This window comes from Ambystoma mexicanum, chromosome 1q (genome assembly GCF_040938575.1).
Source record: "Ambystoma mexicanum isolate Mex_15411 chromosome 1q, UKY_AmexF1_1, whole genome shotgun sequence".
Classification (NCBI taxonomy): Eukaryota; Metazoa; Chordata; class Amphibia; order Caudata; family Ambystomatidae; genus Ambystoma; species Ambystoma mexicanum.
Window position 1 is genome coordinate 1,266,399,031 of NC_090922.1, and position 21,229 is coordinate 1,266,420,259.

The 21,229-nt window shown below is 44.5% G+C and overlaps 1 protein-coding gene across 7 annotated transcripts in view; it reads right to left on the reverse strand.

The window, feature by feature from the left end:
• Window positions 1-21,229, reverse strand: part of MYSM1 (Myb like, SWIRM and MPN domains 1) — a 1,148,256-nt gene that overhangs the window by 663,415 nt on the left and 463,612 nt on the right. The window lies entirely within an intron of this gene.

A 21,229-nucleotide genomic window follows, 5' to 3' on the forward strand; every position in this document is an offset into this window, starting at 1 on the left:
AGTGCTGACCTACACGCCTTTTAGAGATGACTTTTTTTTTAAAGAAAGAAGCAGCTCAGGCATGGGGTGTTCTAAAGACAGCTCAGTCATGAGACTGGATACTAGAGACCATCAAATGACTCATGGATAGAACAGTTCTAATTGGCCCAATGTACAATCTTAAATTACATTACAGATTAACAATTTGAGGCACAGAATGAAATTATTAAAACAGAACCCCAACATTTTTCATTCAAGTGCCAACACTGGGACTGCAAGTTAAATGTCGAAGATCCAAGTTCTGCAACCATGACTACAGTGCATGTTCTTAATGCTGGGTTAGAGAAAGTGGTTGATTACTTCCAGGGAGTAGCTTTTATAAATCTTCCATGCACGTTCTGCAGATGCGTATGTATTTAAGGGACAACGTAGTGCTTTGTGACCAAAAAGCAGATTGTGACTTTTTATGCGCTCTTGGGTACATTATAAGTATTAGACCTGAACTGTGGGATCAAAATCTATAGGACAAGTCCATTATGTGCGCACATGCAAGCTTCACCCTCTTTGTCTATTGCACAGGTTTTATATTTGATAAGACTGCTAACTTGCCCGAAAGGTTACGCATTTTATTCTAAGTCAATTTCCATTTATTGAGTGCAGCAAGTCTAGAGACTACCTGGGTGGTAGCTGTGCGCGGCATAAATCAACATAACAAGTATATAACATGGAACTATGAATTCAAACGCTAATCCGGTTAACAGGACTATTTCACTCCACCAAACTCCATGACCTCATGGACAAGTGTGGGGAGAGGAAAATGAAGCAGCGGAGAGCCAAATGTATTACACATGCAAAGTCCAGAGTATTCTCCCACCCTTACTATGCAAAAAGATCAAGGATACATACCCTCATGCAGGAGAACTCAGAAAACCTAAACAATTATGCACAAATGGCCAAAATCATTGTATACAAGATCCATATTCAGCACTTTCTTCGTGTCCAAAGCCAATATGGAATAGCTACTTCTGAAAGTTCACGTGTTTTTGACTCCACTGCATTCGAGGGCAGAGAGGTGGAAATACAGAATTCCGTTATCACTGTACAACCTTCATTATGGCAGCAGCAAGGACACTTCAATGTGTTTGTCTTTCAGCATAACATGCACTGTTACCTCCACCTTTATTTTTGGGCCTATATTTGCAATCTTTGTGCTTTTGTGATGTTTTGTGATGCCAAATCAATATACACTATGTTTTGCTGCAAACTGTGAGGTTTTGGCCTGCAGACATCAGAAGGGATCCTCAAAATGACCGAGCCTTAGTAGTTCTCCAGAATGTCTACCTTGACCCTCTAGCTGCTGTACACATCCAGCAGCCAGTCCTGAAACTCAGTCTAAGCGCCTTTCACAGTGGCCGCCAGAGTGCTTACGATCGCCGCCCTTGCCGATTGTTTTCGCTCAGTCCCAGCCAGCTGGGATGAGAAAGAGTCCGATTTATTTCCATAGACACCATTCTATCTCGTGTACTTTTGACCTTTTGTGTACATTTAAGGGATTCCATTATTCTGATTTCGCCTTACGATTTCACAGACCTTATTTAACACTCTGGCGTTTGAAAACGTGTAATTCTGCCAGCCGTTTTGCCATGCTGCTAGCTCAATGCACAGTTTGCATATTGTTTATGGACTGGTAACACAGGAATAGTCACGTATGTGTATCAGTGCTACTCTGCAAGGAGGAGATGGCCACCATCAAGAGCAGACATCGGAGGATCCTGCCCATCAGCATTACGCACGTTCCTCTGGAGAAATTCCCCTTTAATGTTGCTTGGATGGTTATATGTCCCTACATCGATGAGATATTTTATGAAATAATTTATTTCAACAAAATAATTCGAAAAATCTCACTTTTTTTTATAAATAAATATTTGGGGGGGTGCCCCCCTAACCCCGTTCCCTATGTTAGAAAACATATTTCGATTCGTTATTTCAAAATAATTTAGTCGGAAAAAAAAATTGATTTCGAAATAATTACTGGGGATGAAACAACGCAATAGATACCCTTTAGATGTGACAACTTCCATGGCACATCCTTCTTCCCTATAGATGTTACTACACTACCCCCACTCTTCCCCCGCCCCCCATTGCTGCCTCCAGAGGCTGCGTGCTGAGATGTACAATACATCAAATTGTATCCACCAGGGAAACGGCTTGTCCTCGAGCCTCTTGAAGACACACAGATGAGAGTCGGATTCTCTAACAGGGTCGTGACTCTGAGATAGAGGGTTTGGTAAATTGGTAGGATTCTGCTCGCCTTCGCCTATGGACGCATACTGGTAAGGCGTCCAGTCCCTATGCACTGGGGTGCTTTGTGTAGTCTGCCATCCAGTACCTTCCAACTGACTGCCACCTCATTTATTTCATTTAACCTGTTCTGTACCCACAGGGCCTGTGACACATCCACCAGCGCCAGGGGTGGTTCTCCCATTCTTGCAATGTAATTCCAGAGCAGGACTGCAGAACTCTTCAGAGTTCCACAGAAGTGGAACAATAACGAGCACAAAGGAACTGTGGCTTTTTGGCCTTTTTGTAGAGAGCTCCATTCTCCTGCTAAAGTTACGCATCTTGACTGCAATTCCACATGCTGTTTGAACACCTCCATGTGCAAAGTCCAATTTAACTCTTCCCAGAGGGCCACTAAATCTTTGACAATTTAATTCACCATCTCTTCTTGCAGGGCTCAATATACCACATCCACTAAAGGGGTATCTGGCCCTGCAACTATCAGAATTAAATCATTATCATAGCTCACAGTATTATGACCGTGAAACAAGATATTCTAATTACATTGTAACCAGCTTTCACCTCTACTGCCCAGAAATTAAAACCAGTTTTAGTCAAACATGTGATAAGCCATGTAATTTACAAATGGTTCTATAAAATAGCTCATGAAAAAATCCAATAGATAACTTGTCAAAAATCCGATAACGTGTACGGTAGTCCATTTTCATGATGCCTAGGACATTTAAGCTAACGCCCTCACTCGAAAGTTCACTTTTATAATGCCTGTGCTCACAATAAATGTCAGCATAGCCCCTGTAAAGCGTACATTGTTAGGGAGAATTTTCATTTATTGTGCTAATTCCTCTGCAACTGTTTTTTCTGCTTTACTCCGAGTGTGTCTTTTTACCACTCATTCTTTTGCTCCGAGATGGGAATCCTATTTTTCTGCTACTATGATTTTTTTCTTTTAATGGAGTCATGCTTTCCTCCATGTATTTCACTTTAGGAATCTGTAATACATTTTGCAGCAAACATCGCCCTATGTGCAGTGTTGCTGGGGAGTCCCTCGGGCTTCCCTTCCTGCCCTTTATGACTTTTTCCTGAGAACTACTGCTCTCCAGGATAGTAGGTTACTTTTATCTTACTTACCTTTCTTTTTGTGGGAATAGGCACACACATCTTTATTTGAGGTGCTGAGGGGCTACATTGTAACTCCTTTCCCACTCCTGCTGGATCTTTTATAGGTACAGTAACAGACAAACCTAAATGGCTGATGGCAGTGGATACCTTTTTACCATTGTTGTGTTCGTTAATCGCAGGCTGTTGTCACAACTGCAGTAAAGCACCCATGGGTGACCATTTTCCCTAAATGGCCCCAGTCTTCTTTAATCAACATTTTCCGTTTGTGTGTCCTGTGTTGGCCCTACTTCTACCATTCCAGGTGGGGGTGGGTCCCTCTGAGATTTGCCTTTGGCTGGATGCCTTTGTGAAGCCCACTTAGGCTCCAATGCGTTTGCTGAGGCAGGAAGCGAGGGAGGAGCTTGAAACATTGCATGCCTTTGTCTGAGAGCATGCCTGGCTGGAACCAGTTTGAACTGGGAGGCTGGCTGTCCTGCAAGGGCAGCCACCCCCAAGTGATTGACGGGTCCATAGGACTGAATGAATGGGTTCCTGCATAAAAGACAAGGCTTTTGATACAGAAGGCTAAGTCGACCAATGGAATTGAAGCTCCGAAGAAGACTACCAGAGAAGCTGGCAGCACCTCCAGTAACCGCTGAAGTACCGCTGCTGTTCTGATCCCGTTTGTGAATCGACAGGGACCCACCGCCAAGGATGACTTCCTCCTCTGAGCTGGTGGGCATAACCAGCTTCAAGACATTCTTCAATCTCAGCAGATTTCCCCCCCCCCGTCCTGCGATCTTCCTGGGGTGCAGAATTCCAATACCCGGGCTACCTCGACCACCTTGAAGTGCATTGCCTTGCAGTTGACGAATCTCGGTGGAACTTTGGTGGCATCAGTGAGGACCTCCAGAGCCACAAATCCTCTCCTCAGAGTACAGGACCGAGAACCAAAGAACATTACAAAAGTGATCGTTAGCTACAGGTGCTTAGAAAAAGGCACCAAAACCACAAAACAACACTGGCGTATGAAGATTTCTGTACTGGCGAGTTCCTCTCTCGACTTCTGCTGCAGGAGCCCCTTCAGAGTCCCCCCTTTCTTTATCATGACCAAGGACTAGTAGACTGGGTTTGCAGCCGTGCATCCAGGAGGCATCCAGCTGCATTAGCTTCTTCATTCTTAAAGTCCTGTGGGGCTTAAGGGAAACTTACCTGAAGCCGTTTGTGTTGCTCCTTTGCTTTTGGAGGACTGTTTCTACTGTTTGGGTATTCACCCATTTGCAGTCGCCCAGGCCTAATAGCCTCTGCCCCACCAGGAAAGCATCTCCTAAGCTCCTGAACCTTTTCCAAACCGAACTGACCTGTTACTTACTTGTACTAAGAAGATTTGCACCAGAACTGTTGTATTCCTATTGACTTGGGCATTGCTTGTTTCCCTCCAAAACCTGAACTGAAGAACTGCTTTCTTGTTAGGGAAAAGACTGCCTTAAAATAAGTATTTTAATGACCTTAACTGACGTCACTGTGTGTTTATAAGAAAGACATGCATTACTAACCGTAATAGCATTTCTGATGATTGTATCTGCTTAGATTCACATTCTGTGCATAAGGTCCGACATCCAGTGGTAACCGCAGAGTATTGCATCTTGTCTTTCGGGGACCGAAAGGGGACGTCGGCATAGGCGTGTCTGTAACACTATCCCTATCGTGATGTGTAGTGTACCCAAAATCACTCACGCGTCGAGGTCCCTCCAGTTGTATTTTTTCTGCCATGGAGGAGCCCAGGCTATTGTGGGTGAGTACATAGCGAAGGAGTAGTAAGATGTCTATGTTCCTTCCACCCCAGCAGGGAGGCAGGGTGGGCGCATGTGTATCTAAGCAGATACGATCATCAGAAATGCTATTACGGTGAGTAATGCATGTCTAATGATGCTTGTTAATCTGCTTAGAATCACATGCTGAGGGGAGGTTCAAGCCCCTTCAGGGGGCGCTCGAGGGACGTCCCACATAGCGTGGGCGCCCCTCTGGCTGTCCCCCTCCCCTTGTGGATAGGCGGGTCACACCCCCTGCCGCTCCGTCACGAGTGGGGGTAGGCCGTTTCCAGGGAGGGCATTTCCGGCCCACCCTGGGGACGGCCTACAAATACAGAGGAGAACTGGCGCACAGCCTCTTTCCAGTCCTCTTCCGTCGAATTATGTGGTTTGTGTTTTGTCTAGAGGCTTGCTAGATGGCTTTGCAGTATTGAGGTATTGTTTGGAAATGCCCCCAAGGCAGTGCACGGACAGAGGTCGGGTGGACATTTTTCTCCCATCATAGTGTCTGTCAGTTGCCTCGTGGTTTTCCATTCAGGCGGCGGGATGGAGAGAGTGGATGCGTATGTGTGCCGCAGGAGAGGTATTTATTTTTCTTAACAGTGTTGTATGAGATGCTTCATCGTCCTCAGTACCGAATGGGCTGGTTCTTTGTGTTAACTGGCCTACATGGAGAGGCCGATGTATGCTGCAGCAGGCAGCCGCCGTGCCACGTTTATTACAGTGATTTATGGATGGGCTCAGGGTTGGCTGCCGGCTTTTGTGTTTGAGCATCAATAATTTCAGATTTTGCACAATGTTGAAAGGGGCTTTGTTCGGATTCATCAGTTACAGTTAAATGCGACTTATAATGGCTATCTAATGTTGAATGGGTTAGGGCGTGTTGGCAAATTAAAACAAAGCGATGGGTACTTTATATACAACTGGTCAGTGAGTTGGAGTTGCGGGGCAATGAGTTGCTCCAGGAGAGAGGGGTTCAGTTTAACTCGTGTTTGCTGCACATCGCAATTCTTGCAAAGCTGTGGTTGTCCTTCTGACTGAGCCACAACCACACGATCACCATTACAGGACACGAGCCTGAAGCCATTCCAAGATGGCCGCCCGTGCCTTCTGAAGCCTCCCCTCCTCTGTGCTTCCTCACCCGACCAGAGACGCCGGATGATTGGCTTCTCCACCTATCAGTCGCCAGGAGGCGCAAGCCGGCCCTTCCTGGAAAGGCCCTGAGGGCAAGGCCAACAACTGTCCCGAGCTGACCAGAGCCCAGGGCCATACCCCTTGCTCGTATCCCATGAGGCTGAGAGTAATCTATGTTTGTCTAACTTACTCGATCTGCACCCTCTATATATCTATCCACCCAAAACAGCTCCTTCCATCACCTCTCCTGCTCCTGCCATGTGCTCTAATCATTGTATTGGACTTGAATGCTGCTTAGCATTTGCAACAGTGTCCAACCCTAGATGTGCCTGTGTGCCCTGCATCCTGGTGGACAACCATACCATGCCTACTCCTCACAGGCATATCACATTTATGTGTCCTTTGTTTATGCATTTGAATTTAGTGCCCTGTTTGGCTCTCAATGCCTTTTGCATTTGAATGTAGTGCCTTTTTGGCTCTCATTGCTATAATCGAATTTAGGTATCTCTTGTTTATGCTCTTGCTCACATTGTACTCTCAGGTCACCTTTATGATTGCTGACACCTAGTCTACTCGAGGCACTTGTATCCACTGTGCCGCTCTGGTTATTGAAACTATAGTCCCATCTAATGAGACCCTATCTTGACTAGTGTGAACAATTGCGTAGGCATCCTATTCAGATAACTAGCACTACCACCATGCACGTCAATGTGCACCTTCTACTATACTTCACTCTAGCCCTACGGGCTGCCCAAGTCACTCAGTCACCCACTGTAACATCCTTCCCCCTTTGGGCCAAACCCGACCAGCCACCCAATAGTCTGGCCTGCCCGAACCTACACCACCAGGCACAGCCAACTGACTGACTCCCTCCTAGAATGAGCCCTGCAGCAACCTCTGCAGGCTTACATTACTCTAGCAACCTTATTAACCAATACCTTAATGACCCAGCGCTGTGGCTGGAACACTTCGCCAGGGAACTCACACCTAACCAACCATGCCCCCTCTCTCTTTGAAAGAAGAGATTAGGCACCAGATTCCGCCTTCGACACTCCCGCAACACCACCACCAAGCAAACTTCACACTCACCACCTGGTTCACCCTCATCCACCGCCACATGCAACTCCACCACCACAGAGGTTAAACTGCCTGTGTTCAAGGGCGCCCTTATCAACGCTAGATCTCTCACAGCACACGCACTAGACATCGCTGACCTTATCACCACCTCTGACCTCGACTCCATCGCTATATCCGAAACATGGCTACATGCTGCATCTGGCCCCTCACTATCCCTTGCCTTACCGCCCACTATGGCATCACGCGTTGTGACCGTACCACTGCCCATTCCAGAGGCGGTTGTGTGGCCTTCCTCCATAAAAACGCTCTTGACCTAAGAGTGGTACCTGACTCCAAACTCGAATCAGCCGAGTCGTTGTCAGTCAAACTATCACTAACGCCCAACCAAACAGCCACCCTCCACCTTATCTATAGGCCCCAAGGTCCGGCACCGACCTTTGTCGGTGAAATATCAACTCTCCTCCTTGACAAAACTAAAAATAATTCACAAACTATCATCCTAGGTGACCTTAACTTAGGTCTTGGTGACCTAAAAGATCCTGTCGCAATAGATCTGGAGAATGTTCTAACTGACCTCGGCTTCACCTTGTACATTCAAGAACCCAACCATATCAAAGGCAGAACCCTTGACTGGTTAGCCGGCTCTAACTGTAATATTAAGGTTCTTGACAATACCCCTTGCTTATGGTCTGACCATCACATCATAACTTTTAATATCAAAGCAACCCTGTGAACTCCGACATCGATAGCCCCAGCACTCCCGACTAGAAGTAAAAAGGACATAACTAAGGAAAAACTCCTCCCACTGTTACTCCCTTCCCTTAATGCGGCCACCAACACCTGCTCTGATCCCACCTCCCTAGCAGACACCTATAACCAAAATATGCTTACGGCAATAGATTCTATAGTACCTTTCAAAATCACAAAGGCTAAATCACAAGCACATCTCAACTCATGGTTCACCCCACAGTTAAGAATGATCCGCAAAGCTAAACGCTGTGCTGAAAATCGATGGAAAAGCCATCCCCTCTGATAAGCATAAAGATGGTTTCCTTCTTGCCTCACTTACCTACAAACAGGCTATCATCACCGCAAAAAAAGAATCTCTTAACAATCGCATTCTGCAAGCTGATTCGAATACAAAGGAACTCTTCAGAATCCTAAAAGAGCTAGAAACTCCAGTCTCCCCCCCAGACACTTGCACGAAAGATAGTAAATGGTGTGCTAACATTCAAGCAGCCTTACTAAATAAAATCTCTATGTTACAATCTAAAATTAAAGACAATCAGGACAGCCTGAAGCTCGACAACTGCTCACACTCCCCGGCCAGGGCCCTCCCTTCAGACACTGCTAACACCAAACCATTTGCCTTCTCACCATTACCGAGGTAGAAAATATCCTTAGAATTAAACCATCCAACTGCCAAGGTGACCCCTGCCCAGCTCCCATCATTAAGGACTCTGCACATGATTTGGCCCCATTCATTACGGCCTTTATCAACTCCTCCTTTAAAACAGGTATTGTCCCGGACAACCTTAAGGACGCTTGGGTGATCCCTTTGCTCAAGAAACCATCCCTAGACCCAAGCATACCTACTAAAATTCGGCCTATCACCACAGTTCCGTTTTTGCTTAAGATTCTAGACCGCGCAGCATACCTTCAGATCCAAGATTACTTGGAATCTAACAACTTGCTAGGTCTACGACAATCCGGATTTCGCCCCAGACATGGGACGGAAACTGCTTTAATAGACCTAAAACCCAAATTGAGGTATTGAAGGATCAGGGCAAACTAGCAATGCTACTACTTCTCGACCTCTCAGCCACATTTGATTTGGTCAACCACCAGATCCTATGCAGACACCTCCACTCTGCTGCCAACTTCTCATCCTCTGCTGCGGCCTGTATCAAATCCTTTTTGAGCAATAGATCCATGAGGGTCTTTGCCTCATCCGCAGCCGCGGACCGTTCGCTAATTCACTGCGGCGTACCTCAGGGATCTTGCGTGTCACCTACACTCTAACATTTTCACGAAACCTCTCTTTGATGTGCTTGACTATCTGGGCATCTCCTACACTAATTATGCAGACGACACCCAGATACTCATTCCCATCACAGGTGATTATCTAGCTGACACTGAGGCCCTTAACGACATCTACCTGGTCATCCAAGCCTGGATGGCCCAATATCAGTTATGCCTAAACGACGACAAGACGGAGCTCCTGATCCTGGGCACCGCACAACGCCTGAGCAAACTAGAGCCATCCTATCAATCATTCACCATTGACGGTAACACCATACGAGTCTCGAAAGATACTAAAACGTTAGGTTTTTACCTTGACGCCACCCTATCTTTATCCCGACAAATAAATGCAGTCAGATCTGCTTCGGCATACACCTGCAAACTTATTGCAGCTTGCGGACCGTTTCTTACCACCCCTAACAGTGTCACACTAGCTAGAACCCTCATTATGGCTAAAATTGATTATTGTAGTGCTCTTTACTTAGGCACCAGCCAAGAGAACCTGAATAAACTCCAAACAACCCAGAACAATGCCATCCGTGCTGCCCTAAACATCCCCCGCAACCACCACATTTCAGAATCTAGAACCAACCTAAAATGGCTACCTGTCAAGCAGAGAATTTCACTAAAAACACTCACCCTTACGCACAAATGCTTGGCTAACAAGGCCCCTATCTACTTCTGCAGTCGGCTGTCACGCCACTCGACCTCCCGACCACTAAGAACTGCCCAGTCCCACTGTCTATTGATCCCTAGGTTCAAACTGCAAAAAGCAGGGGGCTCGAGCTTCCCTGTCCTAGCCTCTAAGCTATGGAACTCCCTCCCCGCTACAATCAGAGCTGAAGACTCATTCAACACATTCAAGGCCAATACCAAATCTTGGCTGTTCGACCAACTTTAAGACATGCTCAGCACCCCTGTCTTAAATGCTCTTACCCACCGACCTCCGGTACTTTTTTTTTGTACACCCTATGGGTATATCCACTGCTAAGCCTAAGCGGCACTGAAACCACTGTAATATTTGTAGATAGGAACCCTGTTAATACTTCTGTTAATGTTAATTTCTGTAATTTGTATGTCTGTATATATGCATTTTTGTAACTTTGTACAAATTGCGCCCTGATGCCTCCGGGCCTGATGGTTTGCGCGTTATAAAGAAACAAATACAAATACAAACTATAAGGAATTCACGGATAATGGGCGAGGTTGTTAACGCTTGGTGTGGCGCACAGTACCGCATTTTGTGAACACCAGACGCACTATCGGGGCACTTGGTCAAATGTTCGTGTATGCTGCTTTGTGTGTGCTTATGTGGTCTAGTTGCCAGGGGCTGGTAATGTGGTCACTGGGTCAAACTTTTGTACGACATGCGCACGCATTTTTCTGTTATTATACTGTGGTTACATATACGTACGGTGGTATCACTGGAGTGTCAGTCACATGTGCAGCATTATCTGTTCAGGCCAGCTGGGTTTTTCGTTGGCCTTCTTTGGGGTTATTAGAACGATCATTTTTCAATATGTCGCGTATCGCGTTTTTTACTATTGTGGTAGCCACATGCACATATAATTTACTGTGATTGCACTGTGGTCCTTGTGGTATCTCCACCACGTGTTTGAAAATAATGGTTTGGCCTGCGCGCACTTCTATTCGTGCAGTGCACTAGGGATTAGTATGGTTAAAAAGAGGATGACAAGCACATGTAAAAACGACAGTGTCGCTATTAGGCGCACAGCAAAAAGGCCAAACCTGGGATGGGCGACATTGGTCCACGGCCAGATACAATGGCGTAGTGGCCACGCTGCCTGATGTTACTACGTTTTCTCAAAGGTGTAAGGTGTTTTTGTTTTCGAGCTGACCGCTCTCCGCTCACCATAGAATGCAGAAACTGGGGAAGAAGGATGAGGGAAGGCAATGAAGCGTCCACAAAGTCTTACTTTCTACAGGTGGCGACGATGGATTGACTTGAAATACTGCTTTGATAGGAAATGTGCGAGTTGTTACAAACCTGGTTGCAAGCCTCGTGGCTAATGGCGACCGGCATAATGGTAGGCGGAAAGGGTGGGCATTCATTGCCACGGTTACAGAACATTTAGAGGAATACATTTTCAAAAAGACAGTTTGGGGAAGTGAATGATGGATACTGTGCCACATATTACACATGGCAGGATTACCGGGGGCAGTATTGTCTTGACCATTGCTACCATACACCGACCTCACTGCAAATTCCTCCAGAAGCACTACTATGTCGCCATTAGACGGTTCCATCTTTTTCAGTTACTTCCTGCTTTAACGCTCTAGCATGTTCTCTCCTCCGTTTGTGGTTCCGTATGTAATCACGCCCTTTTGTTGTGCTCAGCACGTTGCAACCCATCGCTTTTGCTCCGGGTAACCGTGCTCTGCTTTTTCCGTGCATTTTGCTTGTTTCCTGCCTTCCTACAGTATTGTTCCTCCCTTCCATGCCTTCTGTCCTGACTGCTTTCGCACCCTCGCCCTCTGCTTCTCTTCTCTGCTACTCTTCCGACGGCTCCGGCTATTGCCCCTTTTCTTACGGTCTCTTTCACTCCTCTCTCTTCTGCTTCTGTGATTTTTTTCCTTTCTCTTCCTCGGTTGTTTCTGTCCCGCATGTGAAACCTCCTTCCACTATCTTTTTCCCGGTCCTTTCATTTTCTCCTTTCGCTCTTCTTGCCCTTTTTCCTTGTTTCCGTATTGTTCCTTTCTTCCTCCTCGTCTCCCTTTGCTCGGCTTACCGCTTTCTGGGCTCTGTTCTCCAACCTTTGGGTCGTTTCACCTGTTTCAAAGGAAGCTGTGTAACCTGGGAAACCTTTCCGGAGAATTTGCCTAACTTCATCATTTGGCTGCACAAGCATTCCTGATCATTTTCTACTCCATCCGACATTGGATCCTTTTTTTCTATCATCAATCATCTCGCATCAACGACTGCTTCTAACACCAACTTCAGAGAGGTTTCTTTTCGCATTGTTTTTTTCCTCACTTTGGCACCTTTAGAGAGAGGTCCTTTGCTTCCCTGTCCCATCAGGGTGGCAGAGTGGCTTCTAACGGAGGACAACCATACCTCTACTCAAAAAAGAAAACTCCAAGAGGAAAGGGGCGAAGACACAAATCCTCTTCTGAAGACTCGGGTGAGGAGGAGGGGGAATTGGATGTAAAATTGCCTACTCTTGTGGAACCCAGTTTTGATTTTGACACAGGGTGCCGCCTGGTGCAGGCATGGGGTAGTTGTCCTATGGGGACGCTGGGACGCATAGTGTCTTTTTGCGGTCCAAGAGCAAGGCGCCACCACGCGGTATGGACTGCTTAGGAAATCTGAGTGGGGCTTTGGGTTTAATGGCCCCCTTTTTATTCGACAAAGAAGCAACATTGGTCAAAGGGGCCAGGAGTTTGTTAATGTCACGCCAAGCGGCCTGTGGGTGCGCACTCCCAGCTCCGGTGGAATGGAGGAATAGGCAAGCAATGGTTGGAAGGGCCGGAGGCGCAGATGGGTTTTTATGTAGCAATGTGCACCACGAGGCAGCAATGTGCAGGTTTTTTATGTAGGGATGTGCGCCATGCGGCAGCAATGTGCGTGTTCCACGGAGCCGGGGTCCTCCGGCAAGGAAAACAATTTTGGGATGGTTTGACACAACCAGTTTACATGGATGGGAACAGGGACTACAACTCCCAGAATGCTAGGTGATTAGCACGGTTTAAATGGATGTTTTGTTGCTTTGTGGCCCTGGGGTTTGGGTTAGCTTGAAATACAGTTCCTTTACTGCTGGGTTTTGTTTGGGTGGCCTGGGGGCTATTGTAGAGGCGTATTTAGTAAAGGTGCGAGTGGTTACAAACCGTTCGCAAATCTGGTTGCAAACCTCGTGGCTAATGGCGACCGTCATAAGGGGCTATGATTCAGGCCGAGGCATATGTTCACTTTGTACCATGGATGGGTACTGTTTCTTTCATGACCCCTCATTCCCACGATTGCGGTTGGGCGAATTTACCGCGCAATTCTGAAAAGATATGGAAATTATAACGCGCCTATAGACAAGTGTTTCAGGGCGCACTCTTTTACTTAAAGGATGGGGATAGCTTTCCTTACTGCAGGTGCATGGATTGCCATGCTTATTTCAATTAAGATACGCTGGCTGATTTAGGCTGTGCCTCCATTATGCATCTGTGTTGACCCAGGGTTTCACATATTTTGTGTCAGCTTCCAGCACGAACAGTATGTAACAGGTAACTTACCGATGTCATTTGCAGCGGAGTAAAACGTATTCATTACTGCATTGAGGCTTGTTTGCTCACGGCCTTCACGCCGCGTTAGACTTCCAAGTCATATAATAGCAGTGCATGGCAAGGCGTAATGTACACCTGACAAAACTGTTGTAGGCCCCAATGGCGCAACAGTACGAGCACGATTGTACCAGCAACAACAAGCAGGACTTCGTCATGCTCGTTTTAACAGGACTTCAGTCAGCGGCAACCATAGTACAGCCCTGTTTTGCTAAAGTTCATGGCTCCTGTGGCTGTGCTGGAAACCCTGCAGGTTTTAAATCAAGGTAATGCTGAACGAGATCAGGGAGGATGCGCAATGTTGCTTAATTAAATGTTGAAGGGTGTGCAGCATATGGGCACTGGGGGGGGGTCGCAGGTTTTGGAGTCTATTGGAATCATGGTAGCCGGCAGGGGTGTTTTTAGATATGCATCGGGTATGCGGATTGCGTGCCATTTATACAAACATATTTTCTGTTGGGGGTTTGGAAGGGGACTAAGCGAGCACCACAGTAGGTTGTTTTGTGAACTTGGGGGTAATTGGAAGGATAGGGTGCTCCCGTCTGCTGTTGGGTACGTCGATGGATCAAAGTGGATGTAAAAATAAATGAGGGATTAAATACAGATACGTCGAGATAAAATGAGGGAATTGAATTTGTGGGAGTAACATATGTGTTTTACCATGCACAGGTTTAGGTCATCTGGAAAGAGTACTTGTGTCGGAAGGGGCAAGGTACGGTGAAGGGAGCCTACTCAATGGCAAGGTGTCCACAGTGCTCGGTGGGGGGACTTAGTTATGTTGACAATGGGGTTTATGGGATTTTCCATGCGGAATGTCGCCGCACTTGCAAAAGGCGGTCAAACAGCGTAGTGAGTAGCCGGCTAACTTTGGAAGAAGGTGTATTACTGTGGAGGCACCATTAGGGTTTGTGCATTTAGAAATGAAAGAAGGGCTTTAAGCAGACATTAATGGGATATATAATGGGTATGTCCCAATTTTTTGTTAATGGGGGTTAGGGCTGTATAGGGACCAGATATGCAGTACAACACACCAACAACAGCCCAATTACCACTTTCTCAGTCCACCTTGATAGGTGGGCAGAGGGATGAAAAGGATGTCTTAACTATTTCATACACCCCAAATAATATATGAAAAACCTGCCACATTAATACACATAGTTAAACAAAATGTATTCATAAGATTGTTATAAAAAACAAAGATATTGGTCCTAAGTGCTTTCCACAAGGCACGTCGTACACCAAAATCAATAGAAAAGAGAGATACATTTTCTCAAAGTTCAACAATGTCAGTGAGTGTAGTTAATATGCGACATGAATTGGTTGATAGATACTCATTGCTCTTAGATTTTTATAGCATTTCATTATAAGGGGAGCTGTAAATATGAAGGAACATTGTTATTGTCCGTATTCAAAATTAGACAAAGTCTCTTAGGAGGTCTCAAGGATGTCTACATATGTTTCAGCTAAGATTCCACATTGACACCCTCCCTGGTGGCTTGCTCTTCTAAGTTTAGCCCTCTTCAGGGCGGTTAATTTCTTAACAGAATGACATAATGTTCAAATATTCCCCAATAATTCAGAGTTTACAGGATGCTGTAAAACAAATAACAAGGTGGAGAAAACGTGTATCAGTGTTTTTAGACTTTTTTAAAAAGGTGGCGTAGGTCATATATTGTAGGACTTCTGTTCCCATTTGTACATCCCACTAACCTTTGTTGGTATCTTGTGGTTAGACTGGAAATTTGTTTTGCATAAAAGGAGACGTCTTCCTTCTTGTAAGGTTGCGTAATGCAGATGCCTCTATGTTTTTGCCTTCCACTAATGAAAAGTTGGAGTATTTGCAGGTGGGAGGTGTCTTCTTTCTTTAGCAAGCTACGTGATGTCGCTGCTTCTGTATGCCTCCTTTTAATGGTAGATACTATCTGTAAGTGACCATACACAAGTGACCGTCACTCGTCTTTCTTAGTTAAATATTAGGTTTACATTGCTTGTTGTGGAATCATCCCAGAGGGACTGCAAGTAAGAAACATCCCCCGTGTCTTTATAGACAATGCAAAATTTAAAGGCAAATTTAGTGGGGTCGGAAATAAATGCTTACGAGATTGGCTCATCCTAATAATCGACATTGCAGAGGAAGAAGCCGAGATTAATATACTGGAAGAAAAAATAAAATCCAACCTTGTAATCAATGACATTAAGCAAAAACTGGAACAAAAATTGATGAAATAAAGAAGTTCAAAAATATGACCATTGATAAAAAAAATTGGAAATTAAAAAAAGATATTGACATGTACAAAGAAACCAAGACATATCCAGATCTTGTGGAAACGTACTACGATAACCAAGACAAGTCAGGCCCACAAAGAGGAAGAAACGGATATCAGAAAAAACAATGCGACATTCTCTAATACTATTAACAGGACCACCAGTAGCGATTCATATAACAGCACCAACGCCAGCACCTCACGTGGAGGGAAAAATCAAAAACAGCAGTTTTTTTCAAGGGAGGGGCTGAGGAGGCCACAAACGATCGCAGGGCCCACCACGAATGCAGACACAGAACTGTTAATACCAATCTTCAATCTTTCAACGCATGTCCTCACAGAAGGGGAAATTTCCGTACTAAGTCAAGGGGTGAGTTTTGTGCCTGCTACTAGAGCGGAAAACTTCAAGACAGAAATTGAACTTCAAAAATTCTTTAGATCTATCCCTTTGAAATACTTTTTCCGTCTTCCATCAACGACTGAGAAATAAAAAGAAAAAAGCACCACAGAGCTAAAATTACCTTCATTTTGCCAGACTACAGCAATGGTTAGCCCCGCAATAGTGGCACTTGAAAATAAGATAATTGAAGAGGCCCGAAAACCGCTGAATACTAAAAACACCTCCAAAGACAATTTATCTATAGTTGAACGCCAAGTTTTGAAAAATTTACAAAATAATCACATGTCCGTCATAAAATCTTCCAATAAAGGAGGTGGCATTGTGCTGTGGTACAAAGTTCCGTTTAATAAAGAAGTAATTTCACAACTGACAAACAATAAATTCTATCAGCAACTACAAGATGACCCAACATCACGATTAAAAGAGAATATATAGAGATATCCAGCCTAATGACCCATGCTTGTGAAGAAGGGTGGATTGACCACTACGAAAAGAGGTTTGACAAAAACCGACCCCACCATTCCAGCGTTTTACCTGCTGCCTAAAGTATATGAAAATAGCACGATACCACCAGGCAGGCCTATAGTCTCAGCTATAGATTCTGTGCTTGAACCTCTGTCCATCTAAGTCGACTGGTTCCTGAGACCTTTTGTTCTCCCAATGAAATCATACATTTAAGATACTACAAGTATGATAAAAATTGTAGAAACTATTCACATCCAACCTGGTGACATCCTAGTAACCCTCGATGTGATTTCTTTATACACAAGCATCCCTCAATTAGAATGCTTACATATTTTGGAATACTACCTAAACCAACGAAATATTAGCAACACAACAGTTCCAACCGCCTTCATCCTGGAGTGTGCCAGGTTGGCACTGACGGAAAATGATTTCCTGTATGAGGGGGCTTTTTACAACCAAAAACACGTGACTAGTACGGGCGCTACCTTTGGCCCAGACATTGCTAACTTATATATGGACCATGTAGAAAGAAAATCCATCTACGACAGCAATAACCCATACCAGGCCAATATTGGAGCATGGTATTGTCACAGACGACTGTTTTCTGATTTGGAGAGGCTCACTCATTCATCTTTTAGAATTCCAACAATGGCTTAATCTACAAAATGTCAATATTAGCTTCACGATGAATCGTAACACCAAAACCATGCCTTTCTTGGACCTGGAAATAGAAAACCGAGAAGATGGAAAACTTACCACTAAACTTTTTAGGAAGCCCACGGACAAAAATACTCTAAAAGTGTACCAAAGTTACCAGCAAGCCATCTTAAAAGCCAACCTTCTCATAGGCCAATTCATAAGAGTCTGACGAAACTGCACTTTGCTGGAGGACTACAAGACCCATGGAAAACACCTTAAACAGCGTCTAAAAGCAAGGGGCTACCCAAAGAAACAAATGTAGCCTACAAAAGGGCAAAAAACGCAAATCAAGACACATGCCTAAATCCAACAGCTAAAACAATTGCAGATAAAATAACATGTGTCACAACCTTCAGTCCAATCAGTCATGAACTCCGAAGGTTGGTCATAAAAAACTGGCACGTCATTCAAACTGAGAACTTTAATCCAGCACTACCAAGGTTTGCTTTCAAGAGGCAAAAAAAACCTCAAAGATAGATTGGTCCACACTTATCCAAATGCGCATCCGAGACCCACAAAGAACACTATGGGAATTACCACCAGTGGTCGGGAATTTTAAATGCGGCAAATGTTCCGTCTGCCCACTCACGAAAAATTTGAAAAACATAACTCTGAAAGGCAAAAATTGGCAGCTGAAAACCTTTACCAACCGCTCCTCGCAATGGGTCGTGTATGCCATCGAATGGCCCTGCCAACTTTTATATATTGGAAAAACAAAAAGGCAAATCAAACAAATTGGTGAGCATAGATCAAGCATCAGAAATCTAACTCCCAATAAACCACTTGTGGCACATTATGCGTGCCTTAAACATAAACCTCATTAAATGTTCTGGTTCATTATCCAGACAGTACAGATCTCCAAGAGAGGCGGCGATAGAGACCTGGCACTCTGCAAATGTGAGAAAAAATGGATTTACAATTTGGATACTGTAAAAAACGGTTTGAACACGGCAGTCGAATGGGGATTTTTTTTCTGAAATGCAATAGCAACCAACATACATCTACAGATAAATAACCCCATCGTGGGTTAGACATCAAAACATGTAATACCAACTAAAGCAGTTTTTTTTGTGCTCCATATACGGATATATTTTTTCAACATTAAGATAGACCACTCCACCCCTTAAGTAATATTCCCAGTGCGACTCCGTAGGAACAAAAATTGAACACCTACAATGCGCTTTAAAAAAAATTTGCACACGTGTGAATCACACCGAATTTTCCAAAAGGGTATGATATTAAGTAACCATTGCACCTTTGTGAATTATACAAAAAAATCCAATACTTGAGCAAGAAGAACTAAGAACATGTGACATTTGTCCATTATGCTAACTATCCTCCAACATGGCGGATCAATCAGCACATCCAAGATGGAGGGAGTCAAGTCTAGTGCTTAACCGCACGACTCGAACTGAAGTCAAAGGCGGATACAAACCGTAGCCGGAAACAAACAAGCCAGAAAGTGAAAGCATCCACCTACGCGAGTTACACCGCAATACGAAAAAGAAGAAAAATAAAACAAAGACGCTGCGTCCTTTAAGTAGTAACACTACAGTTGAGCGCTTTGACAAAAGAAAAATGAAGATGTCGCAGGGATGTACAAAAATGAGCGAAATATATACCGGCAGAAATGTAGCCTTGTCCCCACAACGACGACGTTCTTAATATACCGCGCTTCTCTCTCCTTGACAGTCATGCCAAATAAACCTGCAAAATACGGGGACGCTCGTCCAAGCTAGACAACATTCAACTTCTGAAACGACCATACATCTAGCGCCACAAGATACCTAATCGATCATGTTAGTGCACAACAAACAGCAATGTAAACTTAATATTTAACTAAGAAAGACGAGTGACAGTCACTTCAGTATGATCACTTACAGATAGTATCTACCGTTAAAAGGAGGCATACAGAAGCAGCAACATCACATAGCTTGCTAAAGAAAGAAGACACCTCCCACCTGCAAATACTCCAACTTTTCATTAGTGGAAGGTAAAAACGTAGAGGCATCTGCATTACGCAACCTTACAAGAAGGAAGACATCTCCTTTTATGCAAAACGAATTTCCAGTCTAACCACAAGATACCGACAAGGTTAGTGGTATGTACAAATGGGAACATAAGTCCTATAATATATGACCTATGCCACTTTTAAAAAAAAAAAAATCTAAGAACTCTAATACACTTTCCTGCACCTTGTTATTTGTTTTAGAGCATCCTGTAAACTCTGAAGTATTGGGGAATATTTGAACATTGTGTCATTCTGTTAAGAAATCAACCGTCCTGAAGAGGGCTAAACTTAGAAGAGCAAGACACCAGGGTTGGCGTCAATGCGGAATCTTAGCCGAAACATATGTAGACATCCTTGAGACATCCTAAGAGACTTTGCCTGATTTTGAATACGGACAATAACAACGTTCCTTCATATTTACAGCTCCCCTTATAATGAAATGCTATAAAAATCTAAGAGCAATGAGTATCTGTTATCAATCAATTCATGTCACATACTAACTACAGTTACTGACATGGTTGAACTTTGAGAAAGTGCATCTCTCTTTTCTATTGATTTTGGTGTATGACGTGCCTTGTGGAAAGCACTTAGGACCAAAATCTTTGTTTTTTATAACAATTTTATGAAAACTTTTGTTTTAACTATGTGTAATAATGTGGCAGGATTTTCATATATAATTTCGGGTGTCTGAAATAGTTAAGACATGCTTTTCATTCCTCTGCCCAGCTACCAAGGTTGACTGAGAAAGAGGTAATTGGGCTGTTTTGTTGTACAGCAGACATTATTGACCAGGAAATTGAGGTCAGCACCAGCAGCCGTTGAGGCCAAGGGGAACATAAGGTGGATGGATGGACCAACTGGGGGACACTGTTCCGAAAGATGTATGATGTAAGTAATAGATGTGTGCTTATGTGTTATAGGATATGAGAATAATACCGGACGTCTACGATCGCCTCAGTTTGGTCCCAGTAGAGTGACCAGGAACGCATGGTAACAATCGCGAAAGGTCTGGTAAGATGTGGGCACGCCCACATTGACATTGCCGTGGTAAGAGTAAAGGGTGGCATAAATGCACGCTGAGTTCTACTTCCGACCCAGGTATAATTTAGGGGTCTAGTAACATGGCTCACATCCTTGAAGGGGTTGGTCAACTGTGGGGCATCACACAAGGACATGCCAGCGGTAAGACTGGAGGATGGGAAAGATACACGAAAGGTGTACATAATTTTGTATTATGTTTGGGCTACAAGTTAAGGGTCTTGCTGAAACGCACACGACTACCCTCGAGACAATTGTAAATGGTAAGATGTCGGACACACACAGTACATACCGATGTTCAGACCAAGATGGCGTACACACACTGTAAGTTGCAAGGCTGGTCACATTCAACGGAAAGGTCTGTCCAGTAACATGGGACAGTGATCCTGTGAGGTTGGACAAGCGGTGGGACACCGCCCCAGGATAAATGCCACAGCAAATATCTGAGGTTGGTACAAGCACACTTGGGGCACTTACAATGCAAGTACTTATTTACAAAGGCAACTGGGCGAAAGCATGACCCACTGTAAGGCCGGGTGCCGCTAGAACAAGGGTAAGCGGTCGGTCCTCACACAAGGTGGATTTACAAGGTGAAAAGGGATGTTGAATAAAGCCTGTGATGGGTTGGAATTGTGGTTTA